At 46.6% G+C, this 12,641-nt stretch overlaps 1 protein-coding gene and 1 long non-coding RNA gene across 4 annotated transcripts in view; one reads left to right on the forward strand and one right to left on the reverse strand.

The window, feature by feature from the left end:
* Positions 1 to 9,874, forward strand: part of LOC142769265 (uncharacterized) — a 36,498-nt gene extending 26,624 nt beyond the window's left edge. For both annotated transcript variants that reach the window (XR_012885739.1, XR_012885738.1), the window contains exon 3: positions 9,611 to 9,874. This is a non-coding gene — a long non-coding RNA (uncharacterized LOC142769265). The remainder of the gene's footprint in view (positions 1 to 9,610) is intronic.
* The window catches only part of LOC119165676 (uncharacterized), a 234,397-nt gene that overhangs the window by 148,772 nt on the left and 72,984 nt on the right, over positions 1 to 12,641 (reverse strand). The window lies entirely within an intron of this gene.

Genomic DNA, 12,641 nt, shown 5'->3' on the forward strand with positions numbered 1-12,641 from the left:
CGTCTTTCTTGGTCATAACACTCGGCCATGACTGCGCGCGCACGGATCTGGCGGCAAAGTTTCTGGTGGGCGGGCTCGGCTGCATCGTGGTGGTCAGCCCGGACCACGATGCAACATGGAGCGATGGTCTGGGGGAAGCGTCTCTGGTGGATGGCACTGGCTGCCTCGAGCTGGTCGCTTTTTTCCAAGTCACGATGTTTCTTGTAAAAGTGCTGTGGACTCAGGTGGCCGGCACTGGCTGCCCCGTTGCGGCCGACGCTCTCGGCCATGCCGCGATTTGGTCCCGGTATCCCAAAGGTAGATCTGGCGGTAGATATACTGGCTGCATCTCGGAGGTCGGCCTTGGCCACGCTGAAACTGGGTGCCAGAGTATTCCACAAGTCTATCGGGAGGTAGAAACTGGCTGCATCGTTGTGGTCTGTCTCAGCTATGCAGAGACTTTCTGTGGGAAGCAAACATGCACCTGACAGCGCGCCTCAGATGGGCCGCAAAATCAGCGGCAGACGTTGAACTCTGGACGAGGGTAGTCGAAAGAGTATCCCAAAAGACACGCTGGGTACCTTGGCTTGTGTGGAGAATGGGTACGCAACTTCTGAGATATGTGCCAGATAACATAATTTACGGCCGGTTTTGGCATCTGCGGCAGGATATTTTGGGAAGCTGTCATCGTATTAGCTGCTGTCTGCATCTTGAGCGCCAACTTTCTCTTCATGATATTGGTCAGTTAGACCAGCAGTGGTTACCTTGGGCCCTACCGGCGCCATTACTGTAGGCGGTTCAAGCATAGGCGATGCTGGTGTCTCCACTTGCCTCAGTAAAGGTGATATCGGGGCTGACTTCTCTAACTGAGCTCTATGAGGACTGGTATCAGCCTCTTCCACTGACATGATGGCGTCGCGTACCGGCGTGGGTACTGAGAGCAGCAGTGGCATGTCGCACCTGCGTCTGACGTCCTTCGTAGGACAGGCGGAAAAGCTTTCTGCCACACGACTGGAGGGCTTCGAGGAACTTTCGAGGTGTTGCTCCACTTCAGCTCGGTGTGCGAATGGGGGTGTGTCGGGGAATGGCAATGCAGCACAGTCAAGATGATTCTCTGGGGCTGTTTTGTTTGAGCAACGCTTTTCAAGAGGTCCGACTTCGGTAGCAGCCTCTGGACACAGTGAGCTTGCTTCGGGTATCGACAAAGAGTCTAACTTCTCGTGTGTTAAGCTGCAGCACACAGCTGCAGCCTCGAGGTGGAAAGCCTCTCGAGCTTGCTCCTCAATACCGGCCAGGTTGGACGGGGTTGTGGTGGAGAGGTGGTAAGGATTACGACCAAAATCAGCTATGAGCTTGCAGCTCTACTCTGCCCATGACTGCTGCTTCCTGCCTTCATACAGGCGCCGCGCCGCTGAGCCTTCCCGAAGACGGTCTATGGCCATATACCATTTCTGATTCTCTGTCCAGGCCGCGCGCATTGCTAGCGCGTTGACGGTTGCCACCCAGCTGTCGGCGTCGTTCCGGACCCTGTGGGATTCCGGTAGTTTGCAGATGGCTGGTGATTGTGGGGCGGCAGGTGGCAACGCAGAAGTCATCGACGCGAAGCAGTCGAGCTGGTGTGAGAGCTCGATCAGAGAAGACCGAAGCTGCCTGCGTTGCTCCGGTGTGCTTGCCTCAAGGTTGTATGAGGCAGCTACATTCAACACTGCGTTAATGTCACACAATGCTGGCAACATTGTAGGAGCTCGCTCGGCGATCAGCGCTGTCACTTCGCTAGTCTCGACGCGGAGTAGCACGATGGTACGCCGCAGGCCCGCGGTGCTATCGGGCGTTAAGCCCGAAGAGTCAGTGGTCATGGTCGTAAAGTAAGTAGCAATTGTGGCACTCACCCCGGTGAGGTCGTCGAGCAGGGAAGCCTGGACCGCGTTCCGTGGCGGCTCGTTTGTTGAAAGAGTACCACAACGGGAATGTAGGCCATGGGGAACGTGAGTGGCATTCCCAAGGGACAGGAGCTGGTGCGGATCCCTGCCGAGAAACGATGCCAGGGTTTCAATCAAGTCATGGCCTAGAACCACAGGAGAGATCTGGACGCCACCCACAGGTGGTCTGAAGGGTGGCAGAAGCCGCGTGTAGGACCCCATCGCTAAGGAAGCGTGAATGGCGTTCCTTGATGGAGACGCCCGCGCTGCCGACGAACCACGAAGACACGTACCGGTGGCTTTCTGCAGACGGTTCACTTGTCGGCTTGCGCTGACGGCAGAATCCATAGTCAAAGACACGTAGACGGCGTCCCTTGTGAAATGGTACCGGTAACGTGTACTGCAGCCGCCGAGGAGGCCTTGACGCTGTCTCCGAAATGTGGTGGCAGTGGCGGCAGGTGAACAGCTGCCGAGAAGGCCTTGACGCCGTCCTCAAGCGGCGCTTATCACGGCTGTCCTGGGTGACGAAGCAGGGACGTAAGACTTCTTCTTCGTCAACTGCACCATTGTAATGTACTAGACAGAGAAAGAGAGACAACACCCGATCCCGGGCGAGCTGTTCTTATTGTGTTTTTCTTCCTCTACCTCCCCTTAGCTGCCCACGTGCCGAAGCGCCAGCGTCTTTCTTAATCATGACAATATATATATATATATATATATATATATATATATATATATATATATATATATATATATATATATATATATATATATATATATATATATATATCTTCCATTTTTCAACGTACAATGATACCGCACAGTACACGTGCCTATATCATTTTACCTGCATCGAAATGGGACCACCGTAGGCGGGATCGAACCCGCGACGTTTGAATGAACAGACGAGCACCCTTACCGCTTCACCACTGCGGCGGCTTCTCCAGCTCTTCTGATGGAGAATCCCGCACGCGTACTTTACATCTTAATACTTACTGACTTACTGTAACTGGGAGGGGGGGGGCACATTGGTGCTAGGTGAGAGTAATTTTATCAACAGGTTGAACCAGCAGTACACAATTTGGTTCTGCTCAGATAAAGATTGTAGGCTTGATTCGACAAGCCGCGGCTGCCCCCTTCACGGAGCCGACAGGCCGAAATATTTGAGTACTTATATTCGGTACTTATATCGATACTTATATTGTTGATGCGCTCATTAGTATGCCTTTATCGCAGGTAAGTGTTCTTCCTTGCGTTCTCTCGCACTATTCTTTTCTTTTGCTTCTGATTACCTAATCACACTTTTTGCTAACAATAAATGCATTTCATCTCTATTTATTTTCATTTCACATGTCCGTTGCCTTACTTTCAGTCCTTCTGTTTGTCTGCGACGTTGCCGATCATCCGCGGTGCGCTAAGCAATATTCCACGTGGTATAAAGCAGCGATGGCGTAGTGTTTAGAGCATCCGCCTCGCATGCAAGAGGTTCGTGGTTCAAATCCCGGTGCCGCGCGGTTCCCAACCGGATTAAAAAAAAAATCCGCGCGTTAATGGAATTGCATTAAGAGGCCTGGAGTGCGGCCTCACCGGTAACCACCGCAGGGAACGCACTCCCTCACCAGAGAAGGATTGGCCACCCTGGTGCAGTATCTGGGCACTACCTCCCACATGCATACGTCAAATAACTCACGGCCCTCAGTCCCCAGCAGCTGCGAAACAACTGACCACGGCGGCGGTCAGATCTGCAACGCCACAGAGGGTGCTAAGAGTCTCTGGATCCGGACAGGCCGCCACTGGAACCTGAACTTAGCAACGTTTAACGCTAGAACCCTATCTAGTCAGGGAAGTCTAGCTGTGCTATTCGAGGAGCTAGAGAATGTTAAATGAGATATAATAGGGCTCAGTGAGGTTAGGAGGACAGATGAGGCCTATACTGAGCTACAGAATGGGCAGGTCCTTTGCTATCGGGGCTTGGTAGACAGAAGAGAACTGGGAGTGGGGTTCCTAATTCACAGAAACATAGCTGGCAACATAGAAGAATACTATAGCATTAATTAAAGGGTGGTAGGTATCGTATTAAACTGAATAAAAGATACAAGATAAAGGTAGCACAGGCTTACGCGCCTACATCGAGCCATGATGACGCTTCAGTTAAAAGCTTCTATTAGGACGTGGAATCGGCAATGAGTAAAATAAAAACACAGTGTACTATAGTGATGGGCGACTTTAATGCAAAGGTAGGGAAGAAGCAGGCTGGATACCAGGCAGTAGAAGATTATGGCATCGGTACTAGAAACGCCAGAGGAGAGCTACTAGTAGAATTCGAAGAACGCAATAATTTACGGAGTTTTAATACATTCTACCGAAAACGAGAAAACCGCAAGTGGACATGGAGGAGCCCTAATGGCGACAATACGAACGAAATAGACTTTATAATGAGCGCACACCAAGGAATCGTGCAGAATGTGGAAGTGGCTGGCAAGGTACGATGCAGTGACCATAGAATGGTGCGGTCTCGAACTCGCCTAGGCTTGAAGAAGGAACGACAGAAACTGATACGCAAGAAGCCAATCAATGAGCTAGCACTGAGAGGGAAAGTACAGGAATTCAGAGTGTCGCTGCAGAACAGGTACTCGGCTCTTAGTGAGGAAACCAACCTTAGCGTAGATACAATGAATGATAATCTGACGAGTATCATTACGGAGTGTGAAGTGGAAGTTGGAGGCAGGGTAGTTAGACAGGACACTGGCAAGCTTTCCCAGGAAACGAAGAACCTAATTAAGAAGCGTCAAATCATGAAAGCATCAAGTAGAACAGACAAAATAGAACTGGCAGAGCTTTGGAAGTTGATTATTAGACGTAAGGTATGCGATGTAAGAGGGTATACCATGGAGAGAATTTAACACGCTCGGAAAAACGGAAGAAGCGTCAAAGCGGTAAAGAGGAAACTTGGGATAGGCAAAAGTCGAAAGTATGCACTAAGGGACAAAGAAGGCAAAATAGCTACCAATATCGATAGGATAGTTAAAATAGCAGAGGAGTTTTACAGAGATCTGTACAGTATCCGAGACAACCACGACCTTAATACTATAAGAACTAGCAGTAACCCAGATGACACCCCACCAGTAATGATAGAAGTCAGAAAAGCTTGGGAGAGCATGCAAAAAGGCTAAGCTGCTGGTGAGGATTAGGTAACATCAGATCTGCTGAAAGATGGAGGACAGATTGTGTTAGAAAAACTAGCCACCCTGTTTACGAGGTGTCTTCTGACAGGAAGAGTACCAGAGTCTTGGAAGAACGCGAACGTCATCTTAATACATAAGAAAGGAGATGACAAGGACTTGAAGAATTACAGGCCGATCAGCTTGCTCTCTGTAGTATACAAGGTATTTACAAAAGTAATTGCCCACAGAGTAAAGAAAACATTAGAATTCAATCAACCAAAGGAACAAGCAGGATTTCGAACAGGCTACTCAACAATTGACCACATTCATGCTATCATTCACGTAATAGAGAAATGCTCAGGGTATAACCAACCACTATACATAGCCTTCGTAGATTACGAGAAGGCGTTTGATTCAGTAGAAATATCAGCCGTCATGCAGACACTGCGGAATCAGGGCGTCGATGAAGTATATCTAAACATGCTGGAAGAAATCTACAGGGGATGAACTGCTACCATAGTGCTTCATAAAGAAAGCAACAGAATACTAATCAAGAAGGGTGTAAGGCAGGGGGACACAATCTCCCCAATGCGATTTACCGTGTGCTTACGTGAGGTTTTCAGAAGCCTAGAATGGGAACAGTTTGGGATAAGAGTTAATGGTGAGTACCATAGTAACCTGCGCTTCGCCGATGACATTGTTTTGCTGAGTAACTCAGGGGACGAATCTCAACTCATGATTACGGAGTTAGACAAGGAGAGCAGAAAGGTGGGTTTTAAAATGAATCTGCAAAAAACGAAAGTAGTGTACAACAACCTCGGAAAAGAGCAGCGCTTCGAGATAGGTAATAGTGCACTTCAAGTTGTGAAATACTATGTCTACTTAGAGCAGGTAATAACCGCGGAGCCGAAACAAGAGACTGAAGTAACTAGAAGAATAAGATTGGGGTGGAGCACATTTTGCAAGCACTCTCAAATTATGAGAGGTAGATTGCCACTATCCCTCAAAAGGACTGTATATAACAGCTGTATCTTGCCGGTACTTAGCTACGGAGCAGAAACCTGGAGACTTACAAAGAGGGTTCAGCTTAAATTGAGGACGACGCAGCGAGCAATGGAAAGAAACATGGTAGGTATAACCTTAAGAGACAAGAAGAGAGCAGAGTGGATTAGGGAACAAACGGGGGCTAAGGATATCATAGCTGAAATCAAGAAGAAGAAATGGACACGGCCGGGCATGTAGCGCCTAGGCAGGGTAACCGCTGGTCGTTAAGGGTAACTGACTGGGTTCCCAGAGAAGGCAAGCGGGTTAGGGGGAGACAGAAGGTTAGGTGGGCAGATGAGATTAAGAAGTTTGCGGGTATAAATTGGCAGCATCAAGCACAGGACCGGGTAAACTGGCGGAACATTGGAGAGGCCTTTGTCCTGTAGTGGACGTAGTCAAGCTGATGATATATATATATATATATATATATATATATATATATATATATATATATATATATATATATATATATATATCTATATAAGAGAGAGAGAGAGAGATACGTATTTACATACGGTGCATGACACTGCCCCCGGCGGCAAAAACCAGCCGAGAGCATCCATATAGTTTTTATCGCAATAATACTTGCATACGTCATAAGACATGGTGCATCTGGGAAGCCAAGTGCACCGAGTCTAGTAGGCCAAAATTTTTGAAATACTGAATAAAATTGTAGGGATAGAGGTGGATGGTGAACGAAACAGTGCGCAGCGTGCAGAATGATTAGGCTATATACACATAGTTTTTTCGATCTAGCTGAGGCTAGATTTTAAGGCATGCCCTGTTTTGATGGCACATCGTACTTAGCCGATAAGGGCTGCTAAAGGACTCTTCCTATACCCACATCGTTAAGCTTGCTGGCGTGAAACCTCCGCTTCAGGGCTCTCATGAGGGACAGATAAAGTATATAAATAAAAGAGTGAACACAGAGACGTGGGCTTGGGAAAGCACACCATTGTACACTCAGAATGCTAGTGAAGTGTAGCTGATCTAGTTTTTGTGAGCAGTTTTTTTTAACGCAGCACCAAAAGAATGGTCATTGTAGTCGAGAGGTACGTTGGTGCTTGGAGTGTCGTTCACCAGAGAATCACTGCACGTTATAACAATGAAATTCCCACTACGTAATGATTCGGACGAATTAACTGTGTTCAAAATATGGGACCATTAGGGTTAAAGTAGAGCATTTAAATTTTGTGGAACTGTATGCGTGTTCGTGCTGTCGATAACCTCCCATAACGAAGATGTCAATTCATTGTACCGTCCCGTGTGAATTAAGATGCCTGAAAATCAATTTTCTGCGTTTGTCCGCACGTTGTCAAATCGGCTGGTGGCATTATCTTGTACGAGAACACACAGATATGTTTTTGTCTATGTTCTTTTTTTATCAAAGTGCACCCATTTTTAGTTTACGGCGTCGTGGCAAATTAAGTGCAGCTAACTCAAGCTGCTAGTCGTACAACTGCTAATTGGGTGATCTTTTGCACACCAAAATATGTGACAAAAGTGGCTACCATAAAGTAGGCTGTTTTATTGTATATATGACCAAGCATTGTGTGTGATGGAACTTATGTGAGAGCTTACAATGTGGGCTCAACTTTGCGGCTCGTGAAGGTCGGAGAATTAACTGATCGCACAGGACACACAATGTCGGTAGAGCTTTCTGACTAAGTCAAAACTACGAGACATTCTTATTTGGTCTTGGTCATCTCAGAACGCAGAGTTTTAGCAGGTGGCAGGCAGAAACAATCAACAGAAAAAGTGATTGCACCGCAGCTACATTAAAGACGCAAACAGCGGCTGCATCTTGCAGATGCAAGCTGTAATGGCGCCCATTAGAGCTTCTGTGCACCGCTTTGTATCGATGCTGCAATTTGTGCCAGTAACCTGCATGCGTCAACTTTACATAGTTATACAATGCCCTTTAACGGGCTGTATGTAGCGCTGGACATGGTCATTTCTTTTTTTCAGGGGCGAAGCTCCTTACAGTGGCACACGATCGTCTTTCGTAGCCATAGTAGTAGTCGTAGTGTGAACCAGTATTACATTTTGACCGCCAAGGCGGTGCCGGTGAGACATTTCTTCTGTGCGTTGTTGAAGAATAAAAGATAGTGCTGAATGTACATGTCAGCGGCTGCTAAGGGGAAATGAGAGACAAGAGAATTCGGCTTAGTTAACGCGCACGCTGTGAATTTTTTATTGATCAACAACGCACAGAAGACAAGAAAGGGTTGCTACGTAATACTCGCTGGGCTTAACCTCCTAGGCTTAAGAAAGGTTTAGCAAGCGTTCGGCCGCTGTGCCATGAATACAGTAAACTATTATATACCATGAACTCGAGGTGGTTAAAGGTGGGAAGTAGACACGAAGCACAAGCGGTAAAAAAGTGTGTGTGTGCCTTTTCTCGTTCAGCCCTGGGAATATCCGCTGGAAGACCGTGTTTCTATATGAGGAATATATGATGATAAGATGCGAGATGGTGGTACTTGGAGTGTTGAATAGGTGGACGAACGGACACACAGACAGATACATGGATGGACGCACGGATGGCTGCACGGCGGATGGACGCATGGACAGACGCAGGAGCGGATGCATGGACGAAAGCAGGGACGGACGCACAAATGAACGTGCGGATGCATGAACAGACGCACGCACGGACCGGCGGATGGACGCACGGGTGGCCGCACAGACGCGCGCATAGATAAACGGAAGCAAGAACAAATGGACGGACAGATGCTTCTCCCCACTATCCATCATTCACTCCGTGGATATGCTGCTGTTTTTCTATTTCCTGGATATAGCCAGCACTGCACCAAAAAAAGTGGCTAGCAGTGATGAATAAAATCCCTCGATGCGCACATTGTTATGAGGTTAGGACACCAGTCGCGTCTTTTGCAGCACGGCTGCCATACTTGAGCGCACGGTGTCGTTTCGCCGTATAGCCATTGAACAACAACTCTGCTGAGAGGCGCGAGACTCGAGGCAAAAAAAAAGCGGTCTAGCTTTGGCGTCAGTCCATTCAAAGGGTGACAACACCTGAAAGATAGCGTAGGCACTGAGGTACACTAGTAATAGTAATGCTACCACGACATATACATTGCAAGACAATGGTTCACAATGACTGGTGGAAAGTGTCTCCACCAAGTATTGCGACGATAGCAGAAGAGGCAATGGCAATGGCGATTTGCAAAGGCGGACATAACGTTTGGCGCAAGGGTGATGCGAAAGGGGCAAGGGGCTACGAGAATTGTTTTTCGAGGCCTTTATCCTACGCAGATGATATCCGCCGCAACCTATGCAGCAACACTGATGGAAAAACTACCCGTGTCCCTAGTTGGTCACCTGCTTCGACCAATTGTCTTTTAGCGTATCGGTGTGTACCAACTTTGCTCTTCTTCGTACTGAGCGCTGCTTAGTAATCAAACTATGAGTGTGTCTGGTGGCAGTTCTCCCAGTGCCCCTTTACGAGTAGCCTTTGACAGCACTTCCTTTTATGGCTCTTTTCAGGGATATCATTGGTTCGCTGTGTCAGCAAGAACTACGTTCATGAAGCCGTCGATAATCACAGGCCTGTCCTTCGAACAGTCCGCCCTAAAATACGTCATGGAGAAGATCCCGGCCTCACTTAACGATAGCGTCTTTCAGCCGTGCTTGTCCGTAAAGAAGGCTGGACGAGAAGCGGTGTGTACGTTTTGCCTTCATTTACATTCACCTTCTCCGGCACGTGAAATAAACTAAATTGTGGGTGACTGTAATCGTCACTTCGGTGTCTGACACCGTCAACTTAAGTGTCCCCTGGTTGATTAGCCGCGTATATGCGCTTTTCGCTACAAGTAGACACTATTAGTCGGGCGTACGTAGCAAGCCCATGTACGCAACACTTGCGTGGTACAGAACTGCGCATGTGCATTACGTAACGTATTGATTCCAGAGATGCGCGCGTACGCCCGTAACAAGACTATGCGTACGCAACGCTACGCTTACTGCGTTATGTTCTCGTGAGACCTGCAAGAAACCAGAACGAGAGTATATGGTGGCTGCAGTAGCGTTCAACGAAGACAGAAACAGCTGAACTGATGCAAGGCATGTGTACTTCAAAGCTAAAGGCGATGTTTTCATGCCAGCGAAGGTACACTTGAGCGGTTCGTTCAGGCATCCATAGAGTTTCCTTATTTAGCAAACTATATGCCGGCATCCTGATGATTCAGAAGATATTGCCTGGCGTACAATAAAAATCCTAAAGAATCACCTTCGATAGGTAGGATAGACGCCGTTCTTACATTGCGCACCGAAGTTTAAAACAGCATAGGTGAACGTGTGCAGACAGTGCACCCAGAAACGATGCTAAAGATCTACACAACGAACGCCATGGCCAGACTTGTACGCTGGTGGCCCTTATCCTGGGAGTCAAGATGTTTTTCGTGGACTTCACGGAGGCTGAACAGTACTGGCACCTAGCATACTTCTAACGTTCGTGGTGCTGATAAGAATTCCATACCCTTGAATCTCGCAAATCATTTATCTAATCGAGTGAAATTCATCACGGTACGTCAAACTAAATGTGTTGACACACGCTTCAATTGCAGCGTACGCAACGTAATTTTGTCAGCGTACACAACTCCGCCATACGCCCAACTAAAAGTGCCTAATGTCGTCGAGAAACGACAGTTTTTTGGTCGGCCTACTTTGGTGCTTTACGTAGCATTTTCACCGCACCCTAAAGCACTACTGTTTTGAAAATTATGTAACTATGTGTTTTATATTGAAGAAACAATCCGCACAATATCTACGTATTCGCGTTGAACTTTCAATATGCGTAATATTTGCTTTTCCATAGATTACGGTAAGAAGTATGAACGCAGCAACAGTTCAAGATGGCTAGGTGTTCAGCAAGTGCTTAAACATTGGGTAGCTTTGTATGACAGACAAATGGATCAAGATATTCGTGTTCAGATGTGTCAAGAAATACTATTGTTCCTTATAATTTGGGAATGAATATAATGCTTCACATGGCTGTCTCGCACTCCCACGTGGACGATTGTCTGACCTGGTGTATTCCTTTTGTCAACTATACGCTCTGTGCACCGCTGAAACGCATTTTAGAGGCCCTGTAAAGAGGCGCGCGTAATTGGGATGGGCTCTGCCCGATACCAAGACGATCGCATGTGCTCAAACAGTTTTCAGTGAATTTCATTATTTTGAATAATTAGTGCAACTGTTACTTCGGATTTATCTAAAGTAAATGTATGGTTCAGTATTATATCTACTCACTGTATATATTAACTTGAAACAGAACCATGAATATTTTTGTATACAATGACGCATTTTGAAAGTAAATGTGCAGCAAAATTGATGGCTCTCGATGAAGAGGTACATCTTTACCAGAGAATAAGTTTTCCGACGCAAGATGTCACTTATGGCTTTTGTGTAAATGAGTTCACTGAAAATGCATACAGTTTTTGTGTGACCACCTTTCACTTATTTTTATTTTCGGTTGTCATTACAATTGTTCGAATGCCGTTATATGGTGGTTCCAATCAAGATGGGATAATTTGATTGATATACGAAGTTTAACGTCCCAGAACCGCCTTATGATTACGAGAGACTCCGTAGTTGAGGGCTCCAGTAATTGCAACCACCTGGGGTTCTTTAGGGTGCACCCAAATATAGGAAACGGACCTAAAGCATTTTCGCCTTCATCGAAAATGAAGCCGCTGCAGCCGCGATTTGATCCCGCGACTTGCGGGTCAGCAGCCGAGTACGTTAGCCACTAGACAACCACGGCGGGGACAAACAAGATCCAAAAAAAAAAATGAAACGAACTTGGTGGTCTACGGTACACCAATTGTAAAATACACAAAAAACACATTTCAGAAAAATATTTAATAAAATGGGAAAATAGGTACAATGCAAAGAATAAGAGCCAGATATAGTATCCCATGACTCCCGCGAGATGAAGTTGCTGTAATACAAACATTACTGAGAGTTTTGACGACGTAAATTGAATCTAAAAACGAAAAGCTATGTCTGTCTTGCCAAAATGAAAAGTTCACATATTCCAGTTTCAAACTCACCTACAACATTTACGGTCTTGCTAGGAAAGATATGCGAGCTTGTTTTGGGCGAGGGGGGGGGGGGTGTTAAAAAAGTCGGAGCCTGTTGACTAGCCCTATCAATGGGGCTCTGTTTTTTTTTTGTGTAGCAACATGGGAGAGATAGGCAGCAGGTTTGTTCTTGCTGTTCTTTGCGATTCCTGTCTCCTTATCTTCAATCTGATCAACTTTCTTAAATTTTTGTGGCTTGTAGCCAGCGTCTAGAGAGCGGATTCAACCTCGATGTCAGTCGAGCCAAGACAAGCACTTGCATTTACAATTATGTATTCTTTTATTTATGCGCATTTTTATCGTCGCCTATGCACAGTTATTTCCCCCTGTCAAGATAATTTTAAAGTATACGATGCTTTAGGGGTTTCGGTACGCTGCGATGCTTATTGTAATCCCAAGACCCCAATAACTATATCAATAAATTCAGTACAGTG

This window comes from Rhipicephalus microplus, chromosome 8 (assembly GCF_043290135.1).
Source record: "Rhipicephalus microplus isolate Deutch F79 chromosome 8, USDA_Rmic, whole genome shotgun sequence".
Classification (NCBI taxonomy): domain Eukaryota; kingdom Metazoa; phylum Arthropoda; class Arachnida; order Ixodida; family Ixodidae; genus Rhipicephalus; species Rhipicephalus microplus.